Raw genomic sequence first — 20,837 nt, 5'->3', positions numbered from 1 at the left:
GCCGGCAGTGCGGCCAGGCCAACAATGAGTCACCTCCAGGTCGGTCTGTTAGAGACCACCTCGCTCTCTGCTCTGAGAGCCTTAAATCAAGCATGATGTTTCTCTGTATTGTGATTGACCAGATGTAATGGACAGGCAGGAGTTTAGATCCAGAATTGTGCCAGTTCCTCTGTATTACAACATTCCTGCCAGGGTCACTGAAAGCTCCTGAAGAGGTCCTAACTCCTAAAACTGTCTTGCAAGGTCTGTGACCAAACTGAGCAACTGTGGTCCTCAACCCTAGCTGGACATTAGAATCACCTGAGGCACTTAAAAAACCACATGCCTTTAATCAGGAGACCAGTTTAATCAGAATGTCTAAGAGTAGGACCCATATATCAGAAATTTGTTAAAATCTCCCTAGAAATGATTAAAATGTTCTGGAGTCACACAGTGGGGATGGTTGTAGAACTTTTTGAACAAATAATCACTGCCTTGTTCACTTTAAAAGGGTCATTTTAGTGGTATGTTAATTACAACTCAATTAAAAAAATACTTTCCCAGGTTATTGTATTGTGAACCCCGGGCTAAGGACCACGGGGAAACTGGACAGTGTTTCCCAACCTGGGCTGCACACTGGAACCTACTAGGGAGATCCAGAAGTACTGGAGCCTAGTCCTGACCCCCATAGATTCTGATACTGATCTGGGCAACCACCTGGACATCAGGAGTTCAAAAACCTCCTCAGGTCATTGTAATGTGCAGCCAAAGTTGAGACCTGTGGCCCAGAACAGTGGCTGTCGATTTGTGTTCCCTGGAAAAGCACCTGGAAAGTTATTAGAAATGAGGATACTTGTCCCACCCAAAACCTACTGTATCGGAAACTAGTGAGTTCAGCAGTCTAATATTAATAAGCCCTCCAGGTGATTCTGGTGCAGGCCACAGTTTGAGAACCAACTGTTCTAGCACTCAAGGAAATTGCATGCCAATCCAGCCATTATCCTTAAATTTTACTAAACCCTAAATATTTGTGGAGGGCGTGTTCCAGACATAGAAAACCTGCCACCAGGGTACAGCTGGAAAGTGACTCATAAGAACCAATTAGGAGGAAACTATGGAAGATGCTGTGTTGTAATGTTGCTCCTATATAAAATAATGTTAATTTCAGTTCTGTGTTAGGATAGGTAGCTAGATCTTAGTAAAGGAAGGGAGCAAAGGGAATCAGACATTATTAAGCACAATAAACTAGGGAGCTGATTGGACAATGAGCTTGATTAAGTCTGGAAGTTAGGGCTTCAGATACCCCAGGGATTCAGTATTACCCCACCAAGGGGATTAACACTCCTCCCCTCCCCTGTGTAGGGAGGAAGGACCAACTTTCCAATCTCCCCAGGATACAGCAGGTCCACTCTGAAGACTAAGTGGGGTAGGGGGGTTACTGTAGGAATAAAACAATAAAAGGGAAATTCCTCTGCTGGGCACATGCCCAGTAAAAGTCAGGCACAAACAGCAGTAACTAAGATAGTGACCATAAGGGGTGGAGCCTAGCCTGGGAAAAGGATCTGATTGGATAAGGGACACAGAACCCTTGGAAGATCTAGGAAATGGATTGGTTAGGGGGAGAACCCAACGCCAAATCCATGATAGATTGGGACATTGACTGGTTAGTTTGAAAGACAGACTGGCCCTTCCCAAAGATGAGGTAATATAATTGAAGCTTAACAAAGTTTTTTTTTCTTTCGCTGGGTAACACACGCTCCACCACTCACTCACACAGTCACTCTGTAGCAGCCATGTGGGCGTAGACGCCACGCAGATGCCACGTGTGAACCTGGGTATAGCGAAGCAGCACCAGCCAGAGTGCAGCTGGGACCAGAGACTGGATAGCTGGAGAGGGACAGATGCTGAACTCTACTAAGCTTTTGCATGGCACAAAATCTCTGGACCTTGGCATTACTTCTGGGCTTGATGAAAACAAGGCTGGACTTCTTTCACAGCAGGATGGAGCTGAACGCAGCACGGTCTTTTGTGTTTGCTCCCACTTCAATAAACCTTACCACTGCATCTCACCCTCCCATTGGTGGTCCACGAAATACGGTTCTTGTTCCTCTGCAAGAACCCCATTTCCAGCAACACTTGAAATCAGAATCACAAATGCCACCTACGTAATCTGTGCATCCTTTACTTCCTGCATTTAGAAACCCAAAATACATTTTGTAACCTCAAATCCTTTTTTAACCTTAGCCTTTAAGCCGGTGTCTCTCTCTCTTTTTTTTAACCAGTAAATGATTTTTCTTTTCCCCCTACAGCCATTTGAAAACTTTGTTGGGATGGCTTTGGCATTTTAGAAAAATGCTATGTTTTAGAATCTAAAAGTTTGTAATAAAAAAAACCTAGATTTAAATCTCTATTGTGATTTTTTCTACATGCCAGCCCACAGTTGTGAAATGGTTACTATATCATTAATTATAGATTCTTAATGAAGTATGTTTCCCTAGATTTCAGGTATTTGGGGGGGACATCTCTGAACAGTACTGATCTTACATGAATCCAGGAAGAAGTACCTGGATTATTTGTCCTATGTCAGGGCACTTTGATATAACCAGGTTGCTGATAATTATCCCCCTAAAACTAACTACTCTCAAACTACCTCTACAGATAGAAGACTCAGAACCTAATGTTCAGCTCAGTTTATTTAAGAACAGTATAGTCTGTCTGTCTGTCTGTCTCTCTCTCTCTCACATAACCCTCTAGGGTCATTAACACAGAGGTGACACAGCAATATTTCTAGAGCCTGAATTTTGACCACCCTTTCATTTGAATAGTGAGATAAGCTGAAAAACCAAAAATTTATTTTCTTGAAATAGTGAACTAAATTTGACTTCAAGGCCTGTCAGCATCAGAAAGTAGTTTTATGTACCTCTGTCTACCTCTTATTCTCTCTAGCCACCAGGACTTAAACTAATTCTGCCAGACATATGCCTCAGCCCTTGAGCCGTATCTCATTCCCAGTAGGGCCTTGACTGGTATCCCATCACCATGGTGACATTCAAACACAGCTCCAGAGGCCCGAGTCAAAGCATGGAGCTCATTATCCCCACAGTCAGGAGAGTAATGCACGGAATAGTTGAAAATTGTGGAAGGTAAGTAAAAGATAGTTATTAGGGCCATTTGTAGGAATTCTTTAGAGGATAGACAATTAAGCAAAATCCAAGAAGAATGAGGTTGAAAATAATTGCAGGCAAGGTCAGTAAACTTTATGTATACTCTCTCTATTGAGAATGAAGTCTTGAAACATCAGATGGTCATTTCTATAATACATTAGAAGTTGCTTTAAGCTGCAATTTTGAGAAAGAAGAACAAAGTAGGAAGGATTACAATACCTGATATCAAACTGTATTACAGGGCCACTGTAATCAAAACAGCCTGGTACTGACATAAAAACAGGCATATGAACCAATGGAATAGAACAGAGAGCCCAGAAATAAACCCAAATCTCTACAGTCAATTAATATTTGACAAAGGGGGCAATAACATAAAATGGAGTAAAGACAACCTCTTCAACAAATGGTGTTGGGAGAACTGGACAGCTACATGCAAAAAAATGAAACTCGAGCACCAACTTACACCATACACCAAAATAAATTCAAGGTGGATAAAATACTTAAATATAAGCCGCGAAACCATTAAAGCCCTAGAGGAGAGCATTGGCAAGAAAATCTCAGATATTCCATGCAGCAATATTTTTACTGATATGTCCCCTAGAGCAAGGGATATAAAGGAAAGAATAAAAAAATGGGATCTCATCAAAATTAAAAGCTTCTGCATGGCTAAGGAAAACAGTATAAAGATACAAAGAGAAGCAACAGCTTGGGGAAACATATTTGCCAATGATACCTTAGACAAAGGTTTAATCTTCAAAATATACAAAGAACTCACATGACTCCACTCAACGAAGATGAGCAACCCAATTAAAAAATGGGCAAAGGACTTGAACAGACACTTCACCAAGGAGGACATACAGAGGATCCAGAGACACATGAAAAGATGCTCAATATCACTAGCTATCAGAGAGATGCAAATTAAAACCACAATTGAGATACCACTTAACACTAGTCAGAGTGGCTACCATAAACAAAGAAACAAACAACAAGTGTTGGAGAGGTTGTGGGGAAAAGGGGACTCTAGTTCACTGTTGGTAGGATTGCAGACTGGTACACCCACTATGGAAAACAGTATGGAATTTTCTAAAAAAACTAAAAATGAACGTGCCTTTTGACCCAGCAATTCCACTCTTAGGAGTATATCCTAAGAACCCTGAGACACCAATCCAAAAGAACCTATGCACCCCAATGTTCATAGCAGCACAATTTACAATAGCCAAGAGTTGGAAGCAACCTAGATGCCCATCGGTCAATGACTGGATCAAAAAACTATGGTACATTTACACAATGGAATTGAATGCTGCAGAAAGGTAGAAGGAACTACTACCCTTTGCAACATCATGGATGGAACTGGAAGGCATTACGCTGAGTGAAATAAGCCAGGCAGTGAAAGACAAATACCATATGATCTCACCGTTAACAGGAATCTAAACAACAAAACAAACAAGCAAGCAAAATGTGACCAATGACACTCAAATACAGAACGTGCTGACAGGATCCAGAGTGGAGAGGGGAGAAAATCACAGGAGAAAAGGGGATGGACTCACGTGAACAAGTATAAAGGACACATGGACAATAACTAAGGTGGGGGGCAGAAATGGGAGGGAGGTGGGGAGCACTGGGGNACCAATCCAAAAGAACTTATGCACCCCGATGTTCATAGCAGCACAATTCATGATGCCAAGAGTTGGAAGCAACCTAGATGCCCATTGGTCAATGACTGGATCAAAAAGCTATGGTACATTTACACAATGGAATTCTATGCTGCAGAAAGAAAGAAGGAACTCCTACCCTTTGCAACATCATGGATGGAACTGGAAAGCATTATGGTGAATAAAATAAGCCAGGCAGTGAAAGACAAATACCATATGATCTCACCATTAACAGGAATCTAAACAACAAAACAAACAAGCAAGCAAAATGTGACCAATGGCACTCAAATACAGAACAGGCTGACAGGATCCAGAGTGGAGAGGGGAGAGAATCACAGGAGAAAAGGGGATGGACTCACGTGAACAAGTATAAAGGACACATGGACAATAACTAAGGTGGGGGGCAGAAATGGGAGGGAGGTGGGGAGCACCGGGGGGAGGGCTGGGAATACAAGAGAGAAAACTGTACTTGAACAAAAATTAAATTAAAGAAAAGAAGTTGCTTTACAACATATATGATGATCCTTTTGTAGTTCATGAGTGTGATGATTGGGTGTTCACACTCTTGTGTGATGTGTGCCTCCCACAAACTTTGTTACAACATTGGCACATTACCTGTCTGACATGAAAAAATAAATAAATAAAATAAAAAATAATAAATCATATATGAAAAAATAACCTCAAGGAGTTAGTAGAATCTTTCTGCCTTGGAGACCTTTTAAATATGTCCCCCACTGGTTCTCAAAACTCCCTATGTCTTGAAAATCAATTTCTACCTGTTCTTCACAGAGTTCATTGTGCAAATATTATTGGTAATGTTTTTAAAAAAATTATAATTACATATAGTGACTGATCCATTATATTTCACTCATAATATATTAATAAAATCCCAAAATAGATAATTATATAATTATATGCAACACGAGCTCTAAATATAACAGGTGCAGTTAGAAGGGGGTGCAGACTAGATGACAGCAAGGATCTGCTCAGGGATGAATTTTTTTCTTTAAAAAATGCCTAGTTTTTCATAAACATTCCCACCTGCAGATAATCAGAAAATATACCTGATAGCATACACTTTGCACTGTTTTTCTTCTGGTACTTGAATTAGTCCTTCTTTTTAAAAAAAATAGTCACAGTGAAAAAGTTTTTTATTATGTAAAAAATAAGCAAAATATATTATGTATTAGTATTAAAGTGAAATTGCACATGCTTTTACATTCATGCTAGCCTAAATAAGATATTAATAAAGTAATTATTAGCATATATTAAAATATGTGAAGCCTCTGTAAAAGAGTAGGGCACCGTTTTTAAGACAGTTAATAAACTATTTTTCACTAAAAATCTAAAAATCATAAAGGATTATATATAAATATGAAATGGAAATCTATATTTTCATTGAAAGGGTGTGTATTAACTCTGAAATGTGTATTAACTTCTTTTAGCATGAGAAGAAGATTATATCTCTGTATTTCTGAACATAAAAATAAGCATTGCCTCAAGGCTCAAAAGGTAAGGGAACTAAGTGGTAATAATGATGCTAAAAGCAACTGAATGAAACTATCTTTTGTTTTCAAACAGTTCAATGTATAGGGAAGTTCTAAATCTGAGTGTGAAGTTTTCTGAACCCACTTTTTTTTAAGTTAAACTTTTTTTAGAGCAACATTTGATTCACAGCAAAATCGAACAAAAAGAACAGAGTTTCAGCATACTCCCTTCCCCCACCCAGGCACAGGCTTCCCAACTCTTCACACCCTCCACCAGAGCGGGACATTTGTTACTCTTGATGAACTTACATTGACCCCTCATCATCACCTAAACGCCATAGTTGACATGGTTCACTCTTTGTGTTGTGCATTCTGTGGGTTTGGACCATTGTATCATAACATACTTCCATTGTATCATCATATAGGGTAGTTTTACTGACCCTAAAATCCTCTGTGCTTTGTCTATTCATCCCTCCCTGCTCCTTAACCCCCAGAACAACTCATCTTTTCCAGGTCTCCATAGCTTTGTATTTTTCTGAATGTCAGTCATTTAGTGGGCATCATACAGTATGTAGACATTTCTGATTGGCTTCTTCCAGGTAGTAATAGACTTTTAAGTGTCCTCTATGCCCTTGAATGCTTTGATAGCTCCTTTCTTATTAGTGCTGAAAAATATTCAATTGTCTGAATGTACCACAGTGTATTTATTTGTTCTCCTACTGATGGACATCATGCATGCTCTCATGTTTTGACAATTCCGAATAAAGCTGCTATAAACATCTATGTGCAGGTATTTGTGTGAATATGAAGTTTCAATTTATTTAAAAAATACCAAGAAGATCAATTGCTGGATTGTATGGTAAAATACCTTTAGTTTTATAGAAACCATTAAACTGTCTGCACGAGTTTACATTTTCACCAGCAATGAATGAGAGTTCCTATTGCTTCATGTCCTTGAGATTTTGGCCATTCCGATTGGTTTGTAATGGTATCTTGTTGTTTTAACTTTAATTGTTACTGAACTCAAAGAGGGAATGCTTAGAATTTCTCCCCATTATGTTAGCTGGTAGTATTTTGTAGATATTTCTTACCAAGTTGAGGAAGTTCCTCCTCTATTTCTAGTTTGTTGAGAGTATTTTTTTAAATAAAAAATGGGTGTTGGGTTTTGTCAAATGCTTTTTCTGCATCTATTCATAAGATCATGTGATTTTTTAGCCTATTGATGTGGTGTACTACATTAATCAATTTTTGAATGTTGAACCACCATACATAGTATAAATCTCACTTGGTCATGGTGTATAATTCTTTTTTTACATTGTTGGATTTGATTTGCTAAGAGTTTGTTGAGGATTTTCAATCTATGTTTGTGAAAAGTATTGTTCTATAGTTTTAGTTTGTAATATCTTTGGTTTTGGTACCAAGGTAATGCTGGCGTCATAGAATGAGTTAGGAAGCATTCTCTCTGCTTTCATATTCTGGAAGCAATTGCACAGAATTTGTATAGTCTCTTCCTTATGTCTGGTACAATTTACCATCTAGTCTTGGTGTTGTCTGTTTTGGAAAGTTAATTACTAATCCAATTTCTTTAATAGCTATAGGCCTATTCATATTGTCTATTCTTTTTACCTGGATTTTAGTAGGTGGAATCTTTTAAGGAATGGGGTCATTTCATCTATGTTACCAAATTTGGGGGCATTTATTATTCTTTTAATATCTGTGGAATACATATAATGTTTCCACTTTCATTTCTGATATTAGTTATTTGTGTCTTCTCTTTTTTCCTTAGTTCACCTGGCTAAATTCTTATTGATTTTAATGATCTTGCAGAATAAGAATAAGCTTGGATGTTGAAGAATAAGCTTTTGGATGTTGATTTTCTCTAATGATTGTTTTGTTTTTAATTTTATTAATTTCTGCTTTAATTTTTAATATTTCTTTTACTTTGGATTTGATTTTCTTTTTGTTTTTTAGTTTCCTAAGAAGCTTAGATTATTGGTTTAGATCTTTCTTTACTAATATATACATTTGCTACTAAAAATTTCCTTTTTACTACTTCTTTCATTGCATCCCACAAATCTTGGTGAGTTGTATTTTCATTTAAATACACATAAAAAGCCCGGGTAAGTGTGCCTCAGTGGACTGAGTGTGGGCCTGTGAACCAAAGGGTCACTGGTTCCATTCCCAGTCAGGGCACATGCCTGGGTTGCAGGCCAGTAGGGGCTTGTGAGAGGCAACTGCACATTTATGTTTCTCTCCCTCTCTTTCTTGCTCCCTTCCCTTCTCTCTATAAATAAATAAAGTCTTTAAAATAAATAAATACACAGAAAAATAAGTGCACAGATTATAACTGTACAGCTGAATAACTTTTCACTGAGTGAATATATTATTTTTTCAGCCCCAGATCAAGAAATAAAACATTACGAGAAACCCAGAAGCCCTCCTGTGTTTACTTCCAGTCATTTCTTCTCTTCCCTATAATGAGTTGAATATTTATATCCCCCCAACATTCATATGTTGAAATCCTAATCCCCAATGTGATGGTATCAGGAAGCAGCCTTTGGGTTGCTTTGGGTCACCTTTGGGGTGATTAAGTCATGGTCATGAAGGTGAAGTCCCCGTACAAGCAATCAATGCTCTACAGAAGAAACCCTAAAGAGCTCTCTTCCCCTTTTCATCCTGTGAAGATACAGCAAGAAGACAGCTGTCTATCCAGCAGGAAACAGGATGTCACTAGATACCAGATCATCCGGTGCCTTCATCTGGGACTTCCCAGCCTCCAGAACTGTGAGAAATAAATGTTTCTTGTTTAAAACATTCCTTCTAAAGTATTTTTTTTCCTTTTTGTTAAAATGACCTGAAAAGACTAGGACATTCCCATTACAAAAGTAACTACTATTTTGTGCCCTGGTCAGGTAGCTCAGTTGGTGGGAGCATCGTTCTGATGTGCCAAGGTTGTGTGTTCAATCCCTGGTGAAGGGATATAGGAATCAACCAAAGAGTGCATGAATGGGTGGAACGAAAACCAATGTTTCTTTCTCTCTAAAAATCAATGAATAATTTTTTTAAAAGTAGCCACTCCTTTGTCTTCTGATAGTTTAGGACTTTGTATAATAGAAACATTCAAAACCTAGCAAGGAAAACTCCGTCAGATGTTCAGAATCAAGAATAATTCTCTTTGGCTAGATGCCCCACCTTCCAGGGCCACTGAGGTGGCTCTCTGCAGGGGCTTTGCGCCCCATGAAAACAGCCCTGCCCCTGGGCCTATAGTGGGAGTGGCAGCCTGTGATCTCTGCAGTGCCTTCGGGGTCATTCTTTCCTTCACTTGAAGAATTGCATCCATTCACAGCTGAATAGCTCTGTGGTCTGGACCTGCAGAATCCTAGGAGTCCAATAGCCTTTCTTCGTTCCACCCCTCTCCTCTGCTTAAGTTCAAACTGGCAGTGCCTCTGCTGGTATAGTCCCCTGTCTATTCCTGGCTTCTGCTGACTTCGTTCAGTTTTCACTAGTATTTACACATACTTATTTCTATGTGTGTACCTCTGTATGTGCTGTTCTGTGCAACTTTATCCCACATATAGATTTCTGTAACTACTACCAAAATCAGGGTACAAAAGAAGTTTCAGTGACACAAAAGAAGTTTCTTAGGCCATCATACATTTGCTAGTCACACCCACCTCCACCCCGACCTCTGATGACTGCTGATCTCTTCTCCATCTCTATAGTTTGTCATTTCAAGGATGTTATATAAATAGAATCATAAAGTGTTTAAAGTTTTGAGATTGACTTTTTTTAACTCAGCATAATACCCTTGAGATTCATCCAAATAGTTGCATGTTACACTATGATTTTTAGACCAGAAAATGCAAAAGAGCTACAAATTGAGTTCTAAAATTTGGCTGGAACTCCTTTTATGTGAAATAAATTGACTCGGATCTTTTAAAAGGCCTCTAGGTTTATTTATGCTAGTTAATGATTAAAAGCATATTTTAAAATTCAGGTGACATTATTTTTACGTTGTTGGATAAATATTAATGAAGGTTTCAAGTATCATTTGGAAGGAAATATAAACTCAGCTTGTGCAGTTTTGAATTATGCTCTGCACCTTGACACATATTTTTAATATGAAAATTCACAAGATAAATTCAAATTGCCATTGCTATAGATTATCAGGGCCAATAACTATTTTTTGACTGTGTGTTTGGTGGAAATATAACTCTGGTGAGACTGATTTGGGAGCTTATTTAATTTGAAGAAAGTTTTTTTTTATTTTCCTATTTCTGACAATTTTTCTTATCTGCCATAACCTCTTATTATTGTCACCTCTCTACAAAATGCTATTATGGTTCCCATATTCAAATGCATTTTCAATTTTATTCATATTTTTGAGCTACTGAGAGCTATCAGTCTTGTGACAGGTAGCACTTATGATAACACGCTCAGAAATTGTTTGAAAGAAAAGAAAAGTGAGTGATTTATGTCTTGGGTTTAAGAGGTTAAATTTGATTTTATTGTAATAGGACAGTTTGAGGCAGACTCAGTTTTGCTGTTGTGAGCCTACTGGAGTTATTATGTCATATTGAGCAAAAGCTTTCATCCATGTTTAGCCAAAAGACTTATTCATTCTGCAAAAAAAAGATTGCTATCATCACTCAAAGAATTGACTTCTGAGGAGATTTTTGAGAGAGCCTTTATCCTGCTAATACCCTACTTATGTAATACAAACAGAGGAGAACTCCCCAAAGTGTATCTTACCCATGAGGACTATTTTCTCCCAGCCTTCTTCCCTTCCTTGGTTTGCTGAAGCCCTTTTCAGCGATGTTTCTCACACGTGGTTGTGCCCGAAGAGCTGTAAGCTCTCAGTCCTGTGGCTCCTGTTCTTCCGCTTATCCTTCCACTCACAAATGTCCCTTCATGTAGAGATGAAGAATTTGGCAAACAGACAGAAACAACAACAAAGAAAAGCTTTTGAAAACTATTTGTCTTAATAGCTTTAGTTGATTAAAAGCTCTGACATACTAATAAAGAAAGGATAAAATTCCGTTTGAAACTTGGGGAAAATACCCTGAATAGGCAATTCATAAAAGAAGCAAATAAAAATGCCAATAATCTTATGAAGTAATAATGTTCAACAATATTAGAAACATAGAATTCAAATGTAAAAAAAATGACCTTTTTTTTCCTTTGATTGTTGAGGATCGTATAAAAACGAACGTTTTCTGATCTGGCTGAGCTCACTGAGACAGTCACTCTGCCCAGTGCCTGCTGGCACGAATGTGAATGTAGATGACATTCCTGAAGGCAATTTGGAAATAAGAATGAGAATCTTAAAAATATGCTATTATTTTATATTATTGTCATAATTTATATCATTTATGATATTTAAATGGAAACAAAGTAAATTTCCAAAAACAAAATAATGGAAAATAAATCATGGACCATCTATATTATGAAATATTATGAACTAAAAATGGTTATGTATATAGAAAGATGTCCACAATGTATTATTAAGTGAGAAAAGATTCCAACTTGTGTCTACAGTATAATCTTGATTTTTGTCTCCCAAATGTGTATATATATGTGTGCGTATACATTTTATTATACATTATATGTGTATAATGAAAGAAAAAGAAGGCTACAAGAATTCTTACCTAAAGTTCAGTGCTGATTATCTCCATGCAGAAGAATCATGATTGATTTTTCTATTTGTGTCTTACTGTATTGTCCAGCTTTTCTACAGTTACCTGATTTAGCTAAGAAAATAGAAAAGCAGAGATGATTTTGAAATGCAGTATTCTAAAAAGAAAAAATACGAAGAGTTCAATGATGAAAAGTACTGTGACACATGAAAAGGCCACTATTCCCACTTCCCCCCGCTGCTTTGTTGTTGCTGTTGTTTGACCCCGAGAGGCTATGTTTGTTATTCTCTCTCTCTCTCATTTAGACCTACATGTTGAACTGTTTCATCTACCAAACGAAATTAAGCAAAGGTTAATTAATGTGTTTTCTCAATTTTCTTTAAAAAATTATAGTTGTCAATCATAGCCAAGGAAATAGTTGTTATCCAGCTGAGCAGATATAACTTCCTAAGAAATGCAGTGTTGCAGTCACCGAGCAGACTCATTACAGAAAGGCATGCCCAGGCCCTTCCCCAAACCAGAGTGAAATCTTGGAGGGCAAGAATCGCCAAGTGTGGGAGTGTGTTTGCCTCCAGTGACTATGTTCTTTACAAATCTTTGGATTTTTACTATCTCCCAATTTTTTGTCCTGCTTTCTAGAGAATTTCCTTAACTTTATTTTCTATGTAATTTTTACTTTTTAGTTATCTTGTTGTCCAGAAAAACCTATTTCTTGTTCTCTGTTCTTTGTTCTTAACTCCTTCTATTTCATGGGGAAAATGATGGTTTCTTATTTCATTTTGTTCTTTTTTAAGAGATCTTTAAATGTGCTGTGATACTAGCTGACTCTCCTTTTTTTGGCCTTTCAAAAATTTCCACTGAGCCCTGGCTGGTGTAGCTCTGTGGATTGCGTGCGGGCCTGCGAACCAAAGGATCTCGGTTCGATTCCCATTCGGGGCACATGCCTGGGTTGCAGGCCAGTTCCCAGCAAGGGACACACCAGAGGCAACCATACATTGATATTTCTCTCCCTCTCTCCTTCCCTTCTCCTCTAAAGATAAATAAAATCTTTTTTTTTAATTTCCACTAAGAATAATATTCAGTAATGTTCACTCATATTCAATATACAACTTGATGGATTTCTACACGTGTATGAACTTATGTAACCAACACACAATCAAGACAGAAAACGTTTTCGGCCCCACGAAGAAGACCAGCTCTCCCAGAGATGGTCCCTGTTCTGCCTTCTAACACCATAGAAGCTTGGCCTGTACTTAAACTTCATATGACTTGAATCATGTAGTATATAAGTTATCTGCCTTTCACCAAAAATATTTCCTATGATATTTATATATGTTGTTGCATATATTAATGGTTCATTATTTTTGAACTTTTAAAAATAATTGTTTATAATCCATCATGTAAATACACTACACTTTATCAATTTTCCTGCTGATGGGGATTTCGATTATTTCCAACTTGAGGCTGTTATGAATAAATACCATGAATATTCCTTTATAAGTGTTTTAGTAGACATATAAACTCATTTCTCTTGGGTATGCACCTAGAAGTAGAATTGCTGACTTGTATTAAGAATATGTATGTGTTTAGATTTATTACCTACTGCCAAACAATTTTCCCAGGTGGTTGCTTCAATTTATACGCACATCAACTAGCAAAGTTTGAGAGTTCAAATTGCTCATAATCCTCATTGAAATTTGATATAGACAGTCTTTTTAATTTTAGCCATTCTGGTGGTTTTACAGTAATATCCCATGTCATTTTAAATTATGTATGTCCCTGATGACTGGGGATGTTGAGGTTTTTTTTTTCTATGTGTATTGGATATTTGCATGTACTCTTCTGTGCTATTTGTTTTTAAATCTTTTCGTTAATTTTTACAAATTAGGTTATCCCTTATTTATCTGAAAGAGTTCTTTGCATGTTCTCATAATTATTTTTCCTGTTTGGGTCTTTAAATCTTTTAATGGTATCTTTTGATGAACCAAGTTCTTTAATTTTAATGAAGTCCAATATACCAACCTGCTCTATATAATTATTGTCTTTTTTTTACTCTTTTCCAACAAGTATTTATTATTAGTTAGCTCATGATTCAGGATCCCAGGGTGTGGTGTACCCAAGTCACCCTTCGACTCCCTGGGAGAAGATAGAGAATAGGGGAGAGGTGTGGGCGATCCAGTTCAGATCTTCCCAGGAAATGTGCCTACTGTCAGGTGGTCCTCCTAGGCCAACCCCAGGATATGGGACAAAGGGACTTATACACACTCTGGTTCCATTCACACACAGAGACATCAGCCTGTTTGGTCCCTTTAGTGGTCACTGCCTTCTCACCGCGGAGAAAGTCCAGGCAGTTCTTCTGCCAACAGTTCCTGCTCTGGTCCTTGTTGTGGAGGAAGGTGTCCAAAGGGGCAGGGTGGTGGTTCTTGATTTTGGTCTCACCATCCTCTGCCATGTTGCTAACTCCTAAACATGCTTCTGAAGCCCTCTGCAGCTCACTGTGACCCTCAGCCGTGATTAGTGTCTTTTGTGCTCTTTAAGAAATTTTTGCTACTATAAGGTCACGGATACCTTTTCCCATGATTTCTTCTAAAAACATAATTGTTTTATATTTAGGCCTGAGATCCATCTTTAATTAACTCTGTATATAATGTGAAGTAGGGGTCAAGGTTCTTTTTTATTTGGATATTAAAACAAAATTTTTCTCAGTCTTTAGTGGTCTTCTGTATTCAGTAAAAAATGAAACACAAAAAAGGAAGAGAAAAGCAACGTATTAGCAAGAAAGAAAGCAGGCAACAAAAATGGACAAGAGTCATTTGGTAAACTCTGACTGTAAGCTCTCAGTACGTGGGTGAGACTTGCAGACAGGTAGGCACCACTGTGTGGGTGGCCATCTGGCTTTTTCTGGGAACCTAAATCTCAGTTATTATAAGTATTTTTAAAGGACATTTCAGTTCTGCCATAAAGAATCCCCCAATCATTCAACCCACTTGAATACTTAAAGTTTCCTTTCCTTGGACTTGGTTAAGGGGAACTAGTGCTTTAAGTTTTCTCTCTTTCAACACATTATTCAGCTCTAACCCTCACTCCTTTCATTGTGAAGGTGCTTCAAAGTACTTAGCCTTTTTTGCGGTTTGGTGGGGCAGTGTGGCTTGCTTGACATTAGTATTTTCCTGTGCACAGATGTAGGAATTAGATGCTCTGGGTTTCTAACTTGCAGCAGCTTTCTTAGTAAACCACTCTACCTCAGAATCGTCACCTGATTATCCTTACTTCACAGTGTCATGAGGGTTAACAGAATTAAATATGTGAAACTTCTATAATAACGCTCACCATATAATAAGTGCTCAAAAATCATTAGCTATTATCAGCTTCCTCCATTCAACTCATTCTATTACCATTCCATTTACTTTCCTCTTCAAAAGAAAAAAAAAAACATAGACATGTTTCCTTGGCTACTGTCTTCTCTCACATTCTCTGTCCTTTTGAATGTCTTTTTCGTCATTTTTAGAAGATTTCTGGAGAAATTTAATGTAAAAACATATTCAATCCACATACTTAACTAAAATTTCCTCAACTGACAAATTTAAAAGTTAAAATTGCTGCACAGACCCACTTTATAATTTTTCACAACCATGACTAGGTAATCACTGAGCTAGATGATTCTAGCAAATCATGATTATGCTGTAGCAAAGATTCCTAGCTCTAAGATTTCCTCCAGCTCAAAAATGTTATGAATTTGTGACATAAAAAAATTATGCCATGAAAATGGTGAATTCCATGTTTTTAAAGGAAACTCAAATTGTTTACAGTTTTGCTTCTTTTCCAGGGTTCTCAATTTTTTACCTGATTGGATATCGGTTGGTTGATTGACAGGTGTGAAAAGCACTTTAGGGCAGCTTTTTGGAAAGGACATGTAAAGCTATATAATTCCTTGATCAAATTTAAATACCCTTAAGCAATTTCCATTAACCTAGAACACCCCAAGCTGTTCCCCCAGGCTCTACAACTTACTCAAAACTCAAACCAAATTTAGTGCAAGAATGAATATGAGTCCCTATTGTGTTCTAATGGATGCAAAAAAGTTAGAATAAAATAATTTCTATAGGTATATTTATGGAATTTGCCCCATCTTGTATATCTATATTATTTATAATGAATAAGCTATAATAAACACTATATTATAAAAGAGCATAATATTTTATTTATGTACAATAAATGAAAAATTTATAAAGTGAAGTAACCCTTAGGTTTATTTTTTGTTGCCTTGTTCTCAGTAGGTTATTGATTTTTTATGATTGTTTATATGGGTATCAGTGAATAACCTAAAACTTAGGGGTATTTATTAATTTATCTCACAAACACATTTCTAATATTATTTTCTAACAGTTTCTGTAATATTTTCTAACTGTGTATGTGAGTCCATGTGAGATGTGTGTATGTTTGTGTGTCTACATGTGCACATATTGCAGTGCATGTGTGTGTGTCAGAGAGAAATGGAGAGAGAAGGGGGTAGAGAGACATTAGCCTATTCACAAAGGCCCAGGCTCAGCTGGGTTTAATCATTTAAATGTAGAGTAGACCCATTTAAAATTAAATTCAAGTAGTTTTAAGGTGGATTGGAAAAATACAAAACAGAATAATGGAAAGAAGGCAACCCCCCCCCCCACATATATAGGAGGGCTCTCCCAGCAGTTAGCTATTTTAGACTGTGAAGTGATATCCCAAGAGAAGCCAAGGAGGCCCCATCACTTGAATTATTTAAAATTGGACTGGACTAAGCTTGGGAGAATATACCATTGGGAGTAATCATGCTTTGACAGAGAAAGACCGAGAGATCTTTTCCAATTCTAATTGCCATGATCCTGTGTAATTCAATTTGAAATGGCCTTGCTATTCTAATTCACAAAGATCCTATTTTTACTAACTCTTTCTTTTTCATAATCCTGCTTCTGATATCACTTCTCCTTTAAAAAGAAACCCTCAAGCTTAGTTCCCAACTATTCATTGAATTACACTCCTTATTTCCTCTCTTTCCCCCTCCAGACAGACTGTTTTGCAGACTCAGGCACTGCACTGAGAGCTGGGCAGACAGCGATTATCATCACCTCCTGCTTTCATCCATTAGAGCTGGGCGTTAGCAGGTAAGGGCGAGGGCTGACAAAGAGGTTTTCAAAACTGGTCAGCATAAATGCTTCCAGGAGGCCAATTCAGGATAATCTATTGAAACATGGGTCAGAAATATTGCCAGCCGAGGCTGAATACCTCTATCTGTTGTATTTAAGCCAAAGAAATAGAATATTTTCATGGGGGAAAATAACAAAAGCCATAATTACATGTGGAGAATTGTCTGTTCACATCATTTGGGGGGTTAATTTTGTGAAATGGTTGCCATTCTGACTGGGTCCAGCATCTGTCTCAGCCACTTTATTTGTTTTGAGATGCTCCAGGGGTAAGGTCCCTGGAGACTTGAGTCCAGGAGGCCTTCTGGTTTCCAGGAGCCAATTTGTGATGAGATCAAAGGGGTCTATATTCCCTAGAAACTGAGTTACACTCTGGAATTTACAGGTGTACCTCATATTACACAGCACTTCCATCTCAAAACCGTATTGGGAAGTAAATTATAGTGAATTGAATTATATTATCCCACTAATATTAGCAATTGGTAATGGCTCCTGATCATTTAATTCAGGATCAAAATTGCAGTAGAGTGATGCAATGAATTTCCTTGTAGGCTGAGAATGCTTTGTAACATAATCATCAGTGTTTTGTGACAAGTTTTCTTTCCCATGTAATTTTTATTCAACAATTTGGGAAATGAAGAACTAATACCCCCCAAACAATTATTCTGAAAATTTGAAATAAAATTTCCAAATACTCCCAAAAGCGTAATTATAATGCCTTAAAATTTAAGGCATTATACATAGGTAATATTTAAATTATTAGAGCAATAACATTTTCCATTGTATATCACAAATACTAAGTACTTTGAAATCTTTCAAACATAGAAAAATAACAAATAATATAATATGCATTCATTATACACCAGTCAGAATTTTTAAATACTAACAGAGTTTCTTGATTGTTTTAAAAAATAAATGGTTGGTTGGAGAATCCTCCCAATATGCCAAGGTTGTGGGTTCGATCCTCAGGGAACACGTGAGAATAAATCAGTAAATGCATAGGTGGGTGGAATAGGAGATCAATGCTTCTCTATTTCTCTCCCTTCTTCCTTCTCTAAAGTCAATAAATATTTTTTAAAAATTAAAAATTAATAAACAGTGGTATATACAGTTGAAGAATATTTAAACTCCTCCCTGGTAATATGTCCCTTCGTCGCTCTGCAAAATAATGTCTGTTGTAAAGCAGGACTATGCCCTGCTTGTCTATTGTCTGCATCTTTGCTGCATGTGTAGGGGTCCGTAACTGGTGAACAGTGTCTTTGTGAGTTCTTAAAATGTCCATGAATGGTATTACATTCCATCTTGCTTTTTTCATTTGATATCTTGTTAAGTTCTATCTGTATCCATACCTATAGATCAAGGTTTAAATAAACTTGACAGGCATGGGATTTGTCATTATTAGTTACTTATGTATTCCTCAGATGATATCCATTTAGGTTGCTTCCAGTTTTCACTATAGACTATGCAGCATGTTTCCGTATGTATACATATTCAAATTTGTAAGAAGTCTGTAACAACAATTGTAGTTTGTGGGTCTGGAGTGTATGTGTCTTCAGCTTTCTTAGACACTATCAGATTGCTCTCCAAAGTCATACTCTCACCAAAAATGATGTAGTCAAATTAGTCAGTCTTTTCCTTTATGATGTTTACTTTCTGAGCTTGGGATTTTTTTTTAAGATCTGATTTATTTATTCATCTTTAGAGAGAGGGAAAGGAGGGAGAAAGAGAAACATAGATCCGTTACCTCTTGCACACCACCAGCTGGGGGCCTGGCCCGCAACCCAGGCATGTGCCCTGACCTGGGATCGAACCGACCTTCAGTCCACAGGCCTGTGCTCAGTCCGCTGAGCTACACCACCAGGGCTGAGCTTGGTTTTTTAAAAGAGTTCCTTCCCTCTCAAAATTATAAAAGATCTTTGTTATGTGTTCACATTTATGTCTTTTAATTCAGTTTGATTTTTTTGAAGTATGATTCGAGGTGGGGTTCTAATTAGATTGTTTTCCGTGTGGGTAGTGAAGTACTTGCAACGCCTGATGGGTTTTAGGGTCACCTCTGCATGCACTGGGGTCTGATGTAAGACTAGGTATTTGCATTCGTTGATATTGAGAGAAATATATTCATTGATATATTCGTTGACCTTCCCCTAATACCACATTATTTCAGTTGATGTAGTGGTACATTAATTCATGACATCTAATGGAGCAAATCCTTTCTTTTTATTTTTCTTCTTCAAATTTGTCTTGGTTTTCCCTAGACGTTTATGTTCTCATGGGAATTTTATAATCAGTTTTTAGAAAATCTTTAGTATGATAAAGTAGTAGTAAATGTAAAATAGAATCTATTCTACTTATATCAAATCACTAAATCTAATATATTGCTCATTAGTCAATATTAAGAATATTCTGCCATGTCCTGACACAATTCCTTTGAAAAAATGAGTTTATCATGTTTTTTTCTTCCAGAAATATTACTTTCTCTCAATTTCAGTATTTTTAATGTCATTCCCATTCTTCCCACTCATAGCCCTCTTAATACCTATCCCTGTACCAAGTTAGCAGACGCAATCATTCCTGCTGCCACGTTGTGAGAGTACGCTGTGGACGTAATTCTTTCTCTCTCCTGGTCCTCCTCTAACTGCTTCTCACTCCAGTCAATTCTACAAAGATCTTGTAGAGCAATTGTTTTCCTGTTTTAATGAAGCCGCTTTATGCCCAAGAAACTTCAACTCTTGTTTGCCACGGGTCTTAAGTGGTCCTCAGAGACCCACACATTCATTATCACATGTGAACACGTGCGAGGATTTGCCCTTCCCAGAGTCACACAGCTGATGGGGAGGGGAATTAGGATTCTCAAGGTAAAACCTAGTCTAGAACCCACTTCTTCTGACTCCTGAAACACTTCTCTTTCTACCTTTTACTTCTTACCTCTGAACTTTCAGATATTATTTCTTAAGCGAGATCGGTACCACATGGATTTTACTCTGTCTCAATTCCCCACAGGAACTTCCTGTTCTTAGTCTTACCTCAAAATCTTCCTATTGCCTTTGAAACACACACTTTCATGTTGAAATTCAGTCTCCTGACTCTCCACCTTCTGGGAAACATGTACCTTTTATAGGATGTATGACGACTGCCACTATTTATTGCATTCTTACTGAGAATCTGGTTATTAAAGGATCTCATCTTGCTTTGTAGACCCAAAGAGGTGAAGTAAGGTGCCCCGAGCTCTACAACCTGGACTAGAACCCAAGTCTTTGGGAGTCCAGAGCCCATGGGTTCACCACTTTGTGCCTCCTAACTCTGTATTTGTAACTTTTTAGCAATGGTTTACTCTTGAATTCATTTGCACTTACTGTTAGCTGCTTTTGGCATATTCTTAACATTTGTCATAAATGTAAACTTCAGCCTTCCGAGCAGACTGCACACTCTGTCAATACAGATTGTTTCAAACTTTCTTTAGTCTCCCCTCCCTCCTCAAAACATCTATTATAGATCTGCTCTAAGCCCTCCCATAACTGATGAGAGTCTTATTAGCCTGGAGGGTTTCTGACAACCATCCGGGAAGCTTCTATGCTGAAAAATCTCCCACCGTAGCCGAGGTTAAAACTGGAACCAGTTGTTTTTAACAAATTTACTGTATTTCAGCACAACTTGTTTGCTGTTTTATAAAGGTAAGAAAAACCACCTCTCTGATTCTTCAAAACTTACGGTTTCTCTAGTGAATATTATATACTGTTAA

The 20,837-nt window shown here is 37.4% G+C and overlaps 1 non-coding gene across 1 annotated transcript; it reads left to right on the top strand.

The window, feature by feature from the left end:
• Positions 1 to 5,316: 5,316 nt before the first annotated feature.
• On the top strand, positions 5,317 to 5,420 carry LOC118977559 (small nucleolar RNA U13). Its single transcript, XR_005064562.1, has one exon. It is a non-coding gene; the product is annotated as a small nucleolar RNA U13 (small nucleolar RNA).
• The last annotated feature ends 15,417 nt before the right edge of the window (positions 5,421 to 20,837 follow it).

Source organism: Sturnira hondurensis, unplaced genomic scaffold (genome assembly GCF_014824575.4).
Source record: "Sturnira hondurensis isolate 20B ecotype Veracruz unplaced genomic scaffold, ASM1482457v3 Scaffold0021354, whole genome shotgun sequence".
Taxonomy (NCBI): Eukaryota; Metazoa; Chordata; class Mammalia; order Chiroptera; family Phyllostomidae; genus Sturnira; species Sturnira hondurensis.
The sequence above is the reverse complement of the archived record's forward strand: the minus strand, read 5'-3'. Positions and strand labels throughout refer to the sequence as shown.